Source organism: Suricata suricatta, chromosome 15 (assembly GCF_006229205.1).
Source record: "Suricata suricatta isolate VVHF042 chromosome 15, meerkat_22Aug2017_6uvM2_HiC, whole genome shotgun sequence".
Lineage (NCBI taxonomy): Eukaryota > Metazoa > Chordata > Mammalia > Carnivora > Herpestidae > Suricata > Suricata suricatta.
The window spans coordinates 22,307,699-22,321,469 of NC_043714.1; the positions used below are offsets into that span (position 1 = coordinate 22,307,699).

The 13,771-nt window shown below is 40.8% G+C and overlaps 1 long non-coding RNA gene across 2 annotated transcripts in view; it reads left to right on the plus strand.

The window, feature by feature from the left end:
• LOC115279000 overlaps window positions 1–13,771 on the plus strand; it is a 163,844-nt gene that overhangs the window by 13,144 nt on the left and 136,929 nt on the right. The window contains exon 1 of one of the 2 annotated variants that reach the window (XR_003903156.1): window positions 5,372–5,420. The exons of the other annotated variant lie outside the window; for it this stretch is intronic. This is a non-coding gene — a long non-coding RNA (uncharacterized LOC115279000). Of the gene's footprint in view, window positions 1–5,371; window positions 5,421–13,771 lie in introns of those variants that run through there. 2 annotated transcript variants of the gene reach the window in all.

The window sequence follows — 13,771 nt, forward strand, 5'->3', positions numbered from 1 at the left end:
CCAAATTTGATGAGTATTTTTATCATTATTTTGAACTCTTTATAAAGCATATTGCTTATCTGTTTTGTTTAGCTCTTTTTCTGTGATTTTTGTCCTGTAGTTTCATTTGAGATCTATTCATCTGTTTCTTCATTTTGTCTTACTCCTCGTGTTTGTTTCTATGTAGTAGGTAGGTCAGCCATGTCTCCTGGGTTTGAAAAAGCAGTGGCACTGTGTAACAGGTTCTGTAGCGTCCCTGGTAGCACAGTCCTCATCACCAGAATCATGCATGCGCACCAAGAGTGTCTACAGTGTGTGCTGCATGTACTTGCCCCTTGTGACGGAGCTGCGACTATGTGGATACACTGGTGTGCAGACTTGCTTCCTGTGTGGCCGGCTGTGAGGCCCAGTTATAGCTACTGCGGGGGTGCTGATGGGCAGGGTTTGCTTTTCCTGCTGCTGGCTTAAGGGCCTGCCTGCCGCTGCCTCAGGATCACTGGTGAATGGGGCCCGCACTCAGCTAGACTGTCTGCAATTAGCCACCTTGATGGCTGTGGTTGTGCCGGTCGTGCTGGTGGGCGGGGTTTGCTCTCTTCCTCCCCAGGGCAGGAGTCACTTTGGAGGGCTGCGGGACCTGGCTGCTGCTGCCCACTGGGTGTGGTAGTCTGGGACCTGCTTTGGAGGGGTGTGGTGCTGCTGGTGGTGCTGCTGGTGGTGCTGGTGGTGGTGCTGGTGCTGGTGAGTGGATTGGATGGGGTGGGGCTGTAGGTGCTGGAGTGCTGCTAAGGTGGATGAAGAGTGTTAGAAGAGGTTCCCCAAGGCTCCAGTCATCTAAGCTGGCAGAGGGCAAGAAAAATGGTCCCGGCCAGCACTTCTGTTCCCAGAGAAATGTGCAGATCTCTGCTGCTCTGGCACACCTCTTAAAATTAGTAAATAAATCCCCTTCAAGTATACCCTAGGTGTTTTTCAAACTGCTGTTTTTGTCTGTGTCTCTGACCAGTTTATTTAAATGTGTGTTGGCTCTTTAAGAGCAGAGACTCAGGTTTCTTTTATCCTCTGGCTCTCCCAGAGGTAAGCCCCAGTGGACTTTTCAAAGCCAGACAATATGTGGACTTGCCTTCCTAGTGTGGGTTCTTAGGGCCAGGGGTGTCTTGTGTGGGGTCTGATCTCTCTCTTCTGTGCTTGTGCTATCCTTCCCACTTGTGGTTAGTCAGACTGGGGGTTTGGTTTCTGAACTCATCCCTGCCCCTCCTACCCTTTTTGATGTGGCTTCTCTCTAGGACTAGCTGTGGAAGATCTTCTCTGACAGTCTCAGATCACTTTCAGAGGAAGTGTGTCTGTGGGGGAGGGGAGCTCAGGATCCTCCTACTCTGCATCTTCCTCTGAGACCTCCTCCATGGTGAGCTTTCCAATGTTCTTCTGAAGAACTGTGTTGTCTCTAATCTCCAGTTCTTATGATATTCCTATTATCCAAAACATTCTCTACTGCCCTTTGCCTCTCTGTCCTTTCTCAGTTTTCATGTCTTACCTTAAACTTCACTACCTGTAGGAAATGTGAAGCTCCACTTTGTGTTTCTACATCACAACAATTCACTCTTTAAAAACAGTATTATTTATTTTTAAGAGAGAGAGGGAAGGAGGGAGAGAGGGAGGAGGAGGGGCAGAGAGAGACACACACACAGAATCTAAAGCAGGCTTCCAGGTCTGAGCTTCAGCACAGAGCCTGACACCGGGCTTGAACCCATGGACTGTGAGATCATGACCTGAGCCAAAGCTGGATGCTCAACCGACTGAGCCACCTGGGCGCCCCTCTCCCACATCAACATCTTAACAGAAATGAAAGTTAAAAGAAGATACAGAAAAATAGGTAGTGCAAGTTTACGTATTATTTATGTTTTTGTGTTATTCTTTTGAACTTTCAACTTGAAGTATAATACAAAAAAGTATCCACATCTTGGTAAATAGACACACAGTGAGCATGTCCACATTACCATCACTCAAAGAAACTACACTGTTTGCCAATTTTATGGAGAACAAATGGTATCTCGTGATTTTGGTTCCCTAATTTCTAATTAGGTTGAGCATCTATTTTTCCATTCACATTTACTCTTTCATGAGTTAATAACTGTGGCTAACACTTCTTGAAAGCTTCCTGTGGACCAGAGACTCTCCTTGGTGCTTTACTTGTATCAACACTCCCTTATTCTTCATGGTGGTCCTATATGGTGTGTCATCTCCACTTTACAGATAAGTACACTGAGGTTGTCACATGGCTAGTCACTTCTCATAGTCACTTGATTAATCAGCAGTGATGCCAGAATTAGGCTCCCGACAGTGTGGTTCAGCATTTGTGCTCTTGTTCGCTGTGCTGTTAATATACAACTGTCTGTATTTGTCCATTTGTTATAACATATTTCTCCTATGTTTATAAGAAGCTTACAAGAGCAAACATTTATTATCTCATAATTTCTGAGTGTTAGAAATCTGGGAGTGGCTTAGCTATATCATTCTGTATCAGGGTCTTTCATAATATCTCAAGACGTCAGTTGGGACTGTGGTCATCTGAAGACTTGACTGGGGCTGGAGAATCTGATCCCAAGATGGGTCACTTCTATATTTGTTGGCTGGAGTCCTCAATTCCTATACCTTGGACCAATCCTGAGGTCTGCTTGACTTTCTTGTGACATGGCAAGTGTTTTCCAGAGCAAGTAATCTAGACTTCATCCAAAAGTGAAGTTCATGTTGTCTTTTATGACTTAGTCTTAAATCACATACACACTTTCACTTGCATCTTATTCTGTTTGTTGGACGTGAGTTATCAAACCCAGCTCACTCTCAAGAAGAGGGGAATGAACTCTACCTTCTGAAGGAAGTGCAGACAGAATCTGTGATGTATTTTGAACCACAACATATAAACTGCCTATATGCCTATGCTATTTGTTTGTTTTTACTTTGTCTTCTGTGATTCTTTATTTAAAATTTTTTTTTTAAATTCCAGTTAGTTAACACAGTATAATATTAGTATCAGGTGTACAGTATAGTAATTCAACAATTCCGTACATCACCCTGTGCTCATCATGACAAGTGCACTCCTTAATCCCCATCACCTATTTTTTTATTTAAATGTTTTTTTTTAATGTCTTTATTTTATTTTGAGAGACAGAGCAGAGAGCGAGTGGGGAGGGGCAGAGAGAGAAGGAGACACAGAATCTGAGCAGGCTCTAGGCTCTGAGCTGTCAGCACAGAGCCCGATGTGGGGCTTGAACCCACAGACTGTGAGATCATGACCCAAGCCAAAGTCGGAAGCTTAACTGACTGAGCCACCCAGGCGCCCCCCATCACCTATTTAATTCATCCCCCACACCTCTCTTCTCTGGGAACCATTAGATTGTTCTCTATAATTAAGAGTCTGTTTCTCTCTTTCTCTCTCTCTTTCACTCACTCACATTTTTTTCCTTTTGTTTCTTAAATTCCACATATGAGTGAAATCATATGATATATGTCTTTCTCTGACTTATTTCACTTAATTTGTATGATTTTTTTATATATCCAAGATACAGATTCTTTGTTGGATATATGCATTACAAATATTTTCTTCCAGTTTGTAGTGATCTTGTAGGGATTGTGATTAGAAGTGCACTGAATTTACAGATTACTTTAAGGGAAACTTACATTTTATGATATTATTTTTACTTATTTACATCTATAATGCATCCTATAATTTTTTATCATTTCATTCATAAATAAAGGCCTTATATATCCTTTGTAAAATTTGTTCCTAATTACTTTTTATTTTTGAGAGAGAAAGTGTGAGTGAGTGAGCATGAGCAAGGGTGGGGCAGAGAGAGAGGGAGATACAGAATCTCAAGCAGGCTCCACGCCCCAAGCTGTCAGGACAGAGCCTGATGTGGGGCTTGGACCGACAAACTGCGAGATCGTGACCTGAGCGAAGTCTGATGCTTAACTGACTGAATCACATGTTTCCCCTATTCCTAATTATTCTTAAAACTTATACTCCCCAATTATTTTCTTGCAATAGTATAAGAATGCAACAGGTTTTTGAACATTAAGTATATAGCTACTTTTGTTGAGCTCTCATGAAATTCTTAGCTTATTAAATTTTGGAAATTTTAAAGATTTATTAGAGAACATATGAGTGGGGAATGGGGTGGGGCAGAGGCAGAGAGAGATGGAAAAGGAGAGTGAGAATCACAAGGAGGCTCCACATTGTCAGTGCGGAGCCTGGTGTAGGGCTGGAATCCATGAACTGTGGGATCATGACCTGTGTTGAAATGGAAGAGTCAGATGCTTAGCTGATCGAGCCGCTCAGGTGCCCCTAAGTTTTGGATTTTTACATAGTATATGAAACTAACTGTAAGTGCTGGCAGTTTAATTTCTAATTCTTGTGACTTTCCTTTTTTTATCTTACTCTGTCTGGGACCTCTATTATAGTCCTGTATACACTTAAGAGAAAGCCCACTCTACATATTTACTAAAGAGAAATTCTTGCGTGTGTGCATGAGGAGCCACGCACAAAAATGTTATATAGCAGCCTTTATTTCTAGCCAATAAGAGAACAAAACAAAATCAAGCAAAAAACCAAAATAAAACAAAAGCCAAAGCAAGAAACAAAAGCCCGGAGGTGGCAACAATATCCGTTAACATGAGAATGAATGAATTGTGGTATAGTCATTCAATGAGGAATGATACAGCAGTGAAAATGACTAGGATGACATGTACCAACATTGACTAAGTCTAAAACTACAATAGGAGAGAAAAATGCAAGTTGCTAACAAATACAGTACAGAAATAGTATGTTAAATATATAAAGTAACATTATACACTATATCCTACATATACAGAAATTAGAAGGATAAGCACCAATTGAACAGGGTGTGTACTGGGGAAGAGAATATTATCGAGCTTTGGCTTTATTTGTGTAGTCGTTTTTGTGGATAGTGGTACATGAGTCTTGGTCATATTTTTCTTATACTTTTCTGTAAGATGTCGCATGAGGAAAAGGAATAAAGAGCTTCATAAACTGCAAGGTACTATCCAAACATAAGTAGTTACCAAAACAAAAGGTGAATTATATAGGCTCTGCAGTGAGGCTATTTAGGGTTAAATTCTGGTGCTCCCACTTATTATATAATTTTGGCCAAGTTTTGTATCTTCTCAAGGCCTTGGTTTCCTCATTTATAAAATGAAATTAGCAATATTACCTTAAAGGATGAGTGAGATGAAAAGGCATACCGTGTATGAATCCCTTCGCCTAGTCTTAGCACCAAGCAAGGGTAGCTTTGAAAGCAGTATCTACAGTTGAGACAGACCCGCATTTCTGTGACATTTAAAGCAAGAGGCCACATTCTGCCACACTCTGGGGAGGGAGACATGTTCTTAGAGTTGAATGCCAACCTCTGAACTTTATTGGTGAGTAAAAGGTGAGATTGTTAACATGGATATGAGGTATACTTAGACCAGATCTCTGTGGGCATTCTAGGTTTTTATTTGCTAAATTTGGTGGCCTGGATATAAGGGAAGGGCACTCCAAGCGGAGGACTCACATGTACAAAAGCAAGGAAGCATGAAAGAGAAAGTTGTTTTCGAGATGCATCAGTTCAGTATGGCTGTAGCATAATGTGAGTGTGGGAGAAACAGGTGTGCATATGGATTTTGCTTGTGGGTGCAATGTGGAGAGAATTATGAAATAAAGCTGAAAAAATAGGTCGAGTCTAGGTTTTTTAAACCTTACATCTTATACTAAGGAAATAGCACTTTAACCTGTTGGCATTGGAAAAACATTGAGAGATTCAAGCAGGCAGGAAAGCAACTTAAGCAGATTGTATTTTAAAATATCACCGTGGAGGCAAAAGGGGGTGAAGGCAAGAGACTAGAGGCAGGTGGCCTAGCAGCTAGAGGCTAGGTAAGAGAGGACGAAGGCTTAACTAGGGCAGCTGGAGATGAGGAGTGTCCAGATGTAGATGCTCAGGAGCTGCCTCGGCGGGACGGGAGACCCTTTGGCTATGGCAATGGTGAGAAAGATGGAGGTACTGATTCTGAGCTTAGTGCCTTGGCATTCAGGTGAGCAGTGATGTTACTAAGGTAAGGCACAGGTGAAGGAAGAGGTTTGGTAAGAGAAAGACAGACAGTATGTTCAGTTTTGAACCTTCTGAGATGGCGTTTTCCAGGAGCAGAAGCAGGAGTCTGGCATGCAGGAGAAAGGTGGGGATTCAGGTATGGGAACCATCGCTGTGCAATGGAGGCTGCAGCCACGGGGTACTCGAGAATCCCTCGGGGAGAGAGAAGACTGGGGTGAAGTGTTCGAGGAGGTGGAGGGAGAATTAGGGAAGATGAGCATCCTCACGAAAGCTAAGTGAGCAGAGGGGTAACAAAAAGGGCCAGCTATGAAATTAGCTCAGAGGTTAGGCTGGAAAGAGACCACTGGCTACTTAGGGTACTGGTGACCTTACAGTGAAAGAAGAAGCCAGAAGGAAAGGTAAATGCAAAATTATTGAAGCGCAATAATTAGGCTCTTCTAAATAAAGAAGAGAACACAAAGGGCAGACACAGGAGCAGATTAACAATGTGGTTTTTCACGACACACTGAAGCTTGTAATTTTCTTCAATTTGTTTTAAGTTGTTCTCTGGTGAGAGATGCTGCCTTATATTTAGCCAGTCGCCTTGCCCTTTTTGTTGCAAAACCAATTGATCTTTGTTTTCTCCTTGTCACTGTTCTCTCGAAAAAAACAATTGTATGAGTCTTTATTAATAATTTATTGTATACCCTACACCAGAAGTACGACATGTCTTAGTTTTGCTGTGAAAATTCCCAATCTTTAATAAGCTTTTGAATTTTTCATGAGACTGTGCATTGGGAAACCTGTTCAATAATATAATTCTCGAATGATAAACACAAAACATAGAGAATAAAACATAATTGAGGAGACAATTTTACCTCTCTCCTGTATGACAAAATAAATCCCTAGAACATGACATGATTTCATTAAAAAAAAAAGTCTCTCAACTCTGGCTCATTGTTGTTTCTCACATCTTGTCATAGTGCCTTGCACTCAATAAATATTTGTCAGTGTGGTGCGTGGGTGACTCAGCTGAGCATCCAATTCTTGAGTTTGGCTTAGAGTGTGATCTCAGGGTCTTGAGATTGAGCCCTGGTTGGGTCCACACTGCGCCTGGAGCCTGCTTAAGATTCTCTCCCCTGCTCGTGCTTACTTTCTCTCTAAATATAAATATAAACATATATTTGCCAATAAATTAAAGACCTCACCCATTTGGTATTAATTCCATGTTAGTTTCCATTTAAAATGAATGTGTTTAAATCTCACTTCAAATGAATGAGTTTCTTAAATGCTTATGCTTAAAACTCCATCAACAGATTTTCTGTATCTTTGAAGTCAGGATCTATAAATTCTATCTCTTTGCAGCCCAGGTCTGGAGTTTAGTAGGTTCAGCGATGCTTTTTGAATTGTGGAGCAAGTCACATTAGCCATTAAATGGTAGCAACTGAATGTGTAATTATAGCTAATACTAAGTAAAGACTTCTCGCAGGCTTTTCATGGATCCCCTTTATCAGATAAGGATGCTCCCTTTCCGTCTTAGGTTGGCAAAGTAAAAAATACACATACTTATGAATGGTTGCTAAGTTTTACCTAATGCCCTTTTTATAGATGATTATATATTTTCCTCCTTTAACTTATTTATGTGTAGGTGCCATTAATTGTTCATCTAATACTAAACTAACCTTTATTCACAGAATAACCTAACTGGGTCATGGGAGGGGTTTTTATTGGCAGGGGATGAGTTTGTTTCATTTTTTGCAGTGCTAATATTTGCTAATATTTTTTATATTTTAAACCAACTTGATGAAGAATAATTTACATAAAATGCAGTCATGTTAAGTATATAGTTTGAGCACTTTTGACCAATACATTCATCTGTGTCACGAACACCACAATTAAGATACAAAACATTTCCATGACCCTCTGAAAAGTTTCCTGGTTTTCCTTCCAGTCATGTCCCCCCGGTGTCTGGGAATCCAGTGGTCTGTGTGTGTCATTACAAAGGATATTTTCCTTTTCTAGATTTCATATAAATGAAATCATATGGAAAGTGCTCTTTTGATATTCCACCACATTGTACGTATCAGGAGTTTGTTTCTGTTTACTGATGAGTCGTATGCCATTGTAAAGATCCACTACATTTTGCTTATCCATTGATGGGAATCAGAATATGTCATCTCAAAATATGCCATTTTGGCATGAGGATTATTTTGATGGAGAAATGGCAATCAGGAAATAGATGCAGAAAGAGCCTGAGGCATCCTCCTATCGCCTAAGAGCAAGGCATAAACCCTTCGCGAAGATGTACCCTCTGCCCTTTCTTGTACTAAGAGGGAAAAACAACTCATCACTGGAGACAGAAAGCACCAACTTGGGTCTGTATTACAAACGTTACTAAAATCATCTTCATCTTTCATTATGTTCCCCCACGTTTACCTTCCCACAGCTGATCACCTAGAAGTCCAACCCCTGTTCTCATGTCTAAAACTTCTCTACAGGTTATCACCCTTTGTCAAGATGGTATAAACCCCCCAATTCTAACCCCTTCTTTGACTCATCACTGACTTTTCTGTGTGTATACACATCGCACATGTAGATAAAGTTTTCTCCCCCTCCCGTTAATCTGTCTTTTTCACCTTAATTTGCAGGCCCCAGTCGCTAAATCTAAGACAGAACAAAAGTGTGTTTCCTTCCCTATGCCATTTACCTTTTGACAGACACTTGGTTTGTTTTAGCTACTAAAAATAGAGCTGCTTTGAGAATTCATGTACATATCTCTGTGTGAACAAATGTTTTATCTTAAATACCTAGGAATAGAGGTCCTGGGTCATAGGGTAAGTATATGTTTAACTTTCTAAAAAGCTGCCAAAATGTTTTCCAAAGTAGTCAAGCCTTACATTCTCATCAGCAGGGTTTGAAAGTTCTAGTTACTTCATATCCTCTCTAACACTTAATGTTTCCAGTCTTTAGTTTAGCCATTAGTGAGTATGCAGTGGTATCTCATTGCAGTTTTCATTTGCAATGATATTGAGCATTTTTTGAATTGATGCTCATTGGTTGTTTGTGTGTCTTTTATTAAAGGCTCTGTTCAAATCTTTTGTCCATTAAAAAATTGAGTTATTTTGTTACTGAGGTTTTTATTAAGCATTTTTTTTTACTGTTTATTTATTTTTGAGAGAGGAAGAGAGAGTGGGGCGGGGGGGACAGAGAGAGACTTGGAGGCAGGGTCTAGGCTCTGAGATGTCAGCACAGCTGGAGCTCCCGAACCCGTGAGATCATGACCTGAGCAGAAGTCAGAAGCTTAATGGACTGAGCCACCCAGGCGCCCCCCTGAGGGTTTTTAAACAAAATGTTTATTTTTGAGACAGTGTAAGCTGGGGAGGGGCAGAGAGAGGGACAGAGGATCTGAAGCAGGCTCTGCTGGCAACAGAGAAAGCCCTATGTAGGACTCGAACTCATGAACTGTGAGATCATGACCTGAGCTGAAGTTGGACGTTCAGCTGACTGAGCCACCCAGGCTCCCCTTTTGCTATTGAGCTTAATTAAGCATTCTTTTATACTCTGGATACTAGTCCTTTGTCATATAAGTGTATCATGGATATTTTATCCATGTGATTTCTTTTCTTTCTTTTAATGATGTCCTCTGAAGTCCAACTTATTATTTTTAAAAGTAGTTTGTGGCTTTTGTCTTCCCCAAGGTCATGAAAGTGTTCTCCCATGTTTTCTTCTGGATGTTTTATCATTTTCTGGTTTAGGTGTGGGATATACTTCAAATTAACGGTGTGAAGTGGACATTTTGTGGCTCGCACATGCGAGCAGTATTGTGGTGTCCTTTGCACACCAGCCTCAGGAGCCCCTGGGGGTGGCAGCCTGATCTCTGGGATCAACGGTGATCTTCCTCCCCTGTGACTGAGAAGACTCTGCGGGCTCTTTCAGCACCACGTGAATGTACGGTCCCGGTTCAGCTAAAAGCATTCACTGAATGCTTTTAACCTCCGTCAATCAACAGTCCATTCATCCTTTTGTTGAAAAACAGATCAATAATTTCACTAAGAGCTGTGGAACGAAGAGTTTTAATTCTATTATTCCTTCTGTATTTAATAGCTAGTATTCTTCTGTATAGTAGAGCCATTTGGCTCTCTTGAAATACATTTATACTACAAAGACAAGATAAATGCTTAATTCTTTCCCTTTACCAATTTTCAAAATAAGAATTTGGCTTAATAGCTTTAGATGGTGATAAATGAGTCCCCCCAGCTCCTCTAGCTATACGTATTTTTCAGTATAATGGAATTTTGCATTTTTGTATATTCAATGTATGTCATTCAACTATAATTATTCTTTTTATAAAATCATTATTCTTTTTGATGCTTCTATTGTCACTATTAGGCCACTTAGATCTCCTTCAATGGAGTCTTGGGTCCTTTTGTTACGACTCCATTAATCTTTGAAAGTGTCCCTATTTTTAAGCACTCCAGAATGTCCCAGGCTCCCCTTTTCTTCTTCCTGTTCTACCTCTGGAATCTGCTCTTTCTCCAGGGAGCCCTGACTCCCTTTTGTGGGGAATGGTACCAGAGACCAAAATTAGAACATAAGTAGTTTTTATTTTCTTGCTGATTTAGGATGCATTTAAAAAAAATTTAAAATACTTTATATGGCATATTTTTGAGTTTGAGTTTTTATTTTATTTTATTTTCTTGTGGGAATGTTGTCATGGGGACCTAGTGTACTGTATTTCCAGAAATGAAAAATTTGTTACTAAATATCCAGTGTCAAGCATTTTACTACACCATTAAATAATTCAATTCTCACATCAGTGAAATATGGTAGGACTCTTATTATCATCCTCATTGTAAAGATGACAGAAATGAGGCTGAGAGACTGGGTGACTTGTCTTAGGTCACATAGTCAGCAACTGGTAAGGCAGGTTCAGGGCCAGGCAGCTGGACTCGGGAAATGAGCTCATTACCACCACACTATGGCACTATTCACCTGCTCAGAAGCATTACTCAGAAACTTGGCAGAAATAACTTACACGGCATCAACTCCCTTGTAAGGACTTTTTTTTTGAGAAGCAAAGCTTGTGAAATATGCAGAAACAGGGTTAGATGAAACAGGTGGAAATATGTAGAAACAAAGAGTGGTCCTACAGTCTTTCCTTCTTTCAGTAATTTATATTGCCAACAGAGCTAACCCTTCAGCGCATGACGCCCCAACCAACCCTCCTCTGGCCACCCTCAAAATTGACTTCACTTGGGGCGCCTGTGTGGCTCAGTCAGTTGAGCATCCAACTTCGGCTCAAGTCATGATCTCACAGTTTGTGGGTTCGAGCCCTGCGTCAGGCTCTGTACTGACAGCTCAGAGCCTGGAGCCTGCTTCCAATTCTGTGAGTGTCCCTCTCTCTCTGTCCCTCCCCTGCTCATGATCTATCTCTCTCTGTCTCTCAGAAATAAATAAATGTTTAAAAATTGACTTCACCTGATTTTGCAATTAAAATGTCTTTTGTAACTAAAAAAAAAGATATATACAAGAGTTTATGTGTAACATCACTATTAGTTATCAAGCAGAATAATGAATACTGTGTACCTATCACTCAATCCAAGAACTAGAATATTACCCAAGACTTGTATCTATGTGTTCCTATCACAGTCTCCTAATCTTCACCCCAGGTCTACCTTTTTAAGTGAAAATATGGTTAAGCTCTAATGTATGTCTGCTTAAGTACTGTACTGTTCATCTTTGCTAATTATTTTGAGTGTGATACACATGATATGTAATCTGTCACTTGCCTTTCCCTCAATGTTGTTTCTAATATTTATCTACGTTATGTGTAGCAGTAGTTAATTTTCTCTGCAATAATACGCTGCATCATGTGGCCAGACCACAGTTGATTTATCTATTTTCTGTTGGTGGCCCCCAGAGTGCTTGTCAGTTTTTTCTCCAAAGCAGACATTGTCAGTGGTCTTATGGGTGTCTCTCATACACAAGTGTCAAGTGCAGACATTTCTTTGGTATACACAGCCAGGAATGGGATTCCTGACTTGGGAGGTATGTGAATGCTGAAGTTTGCCAGAAAATAGCAAATGGTTTTTCAAAGTGGTTATACCAGTTTACACTCTCCCAGCCATTGATCCACATTATGTCTAATAGGCGATCTTGTAAACCTTTTTTAAAAAAATTTTTTAAATGTTTAATTATTTTTGAGAGAGATATAGAGTGTGAGTGGGGGAGGGGCAGAGAGAGAGGGAGACACAGACTCTGAAGCAGGTTCTAGGCCCCAAGCTGTCAGGACAGAGCCCGACGCAGGGCTTGAACTCACGAACCATAGGACCATGACCTGAGCCAAAGTTGGACACTTACTTGACTAAGCCACTCAGGCTCCCCATCAAACTTCTATATTTTGCCATACTAATGGCTATAAAATTGTATCTTGTAATCCTGGTTCACATTTCTTTAAATCTTAATAAAGTTAGCATTTTTCATATTTTTTATTTACAAGATTTTTTCATATATATATATTTTTTAGAGGACAGAACGCATGTGTTTTTCTTTTTTTGTGTGTATTTATTTATTGGGTGGGGGAAATGGGCAGAGAGGGAGAGAGAGAATCCCAAGCAGGCTCTGAACTATCTAACAAACTGTGAGGTCCTGAGCCCAAATCAAGAGTCAGATGCTTAACTGACTGAGCCACCCAGGGGCCCCAGCAGTTTTCACATTTTTATGGGCTGTATATGTTTCTTCTATAAAATGCTTGCTCCTTGCAATTTATTTGTTCCTTTACCTCTTCTCATGGATGCATAATCATCACCATATGGCTAAAGTGTAATTTAATTGGTCCTCTGATTAATATTTTTCCAATATTTTGCCATTATAAAAATGAAATGGAAATAACCCTTTATGTACATCCAAGATTATGTCTTTCAAATCTTAAAAACAGAGCAGGTTGAGGCAGCAGATATGTTTGTATTGGAAAATATTTTAGTACACCCTGACAAATTACCTTCTGAAATGATGCCAGTCTACATGGAGGGGCTTTTCTTTCAAACCTGTGGAAAATCTAAGCAGTTTTATGGGCTTTGACAAAGTTGCTGTCAAAGAGGAAAAGCTCAAAGATCTAGGGAGTTCCTGAGATGAACTGGAGGGAGATGAAGCCATGATCTGGACCATTCTGAGGACAGTGGGGAGCACATGTCAGTCACGGTCCAGCCAGAGCAGCAGAACGACTAGCAGATGTGTACAAAGGGGTCTGGACTTATTCAGTCATGGGAACTAGTTACATGGTCATTGTTACAAGGCCCTGATCCCAGCGTCTGATGCTGGGGCTTGAAATTCATGGGACAGGCAGTCAGGAGTGAAAGACAGACAGAAACGTGTGGAGAGCAAGGGCACTAGACCCCACAAGCATGAGCTAGAGCCCATGGGACAATGTTGAAACCTGTGTTGGCTCTTGTCTCTGATCTTGCTGCTGTGGGCATTTGGTGGGAGCCCAGGGTCTTGATCAAGGACCTAAACATACACACCTGACTCGGTTCAGAGGCACTGGAGTAGGAATGGGGAGCCAGCTGAGTCAGCAGCTTAGCACCCCAAGTGTGAGATCCCCCCCCCCCAAGGTGGGGATCTGCAGCCATGGGTATGTAGCACTGACAAAGGTGCTTTCTCCATATTGTCTCAGGCCTCACAGCAGCCCTGTGAAGTTGGAAGTGTAATCTTTTCTA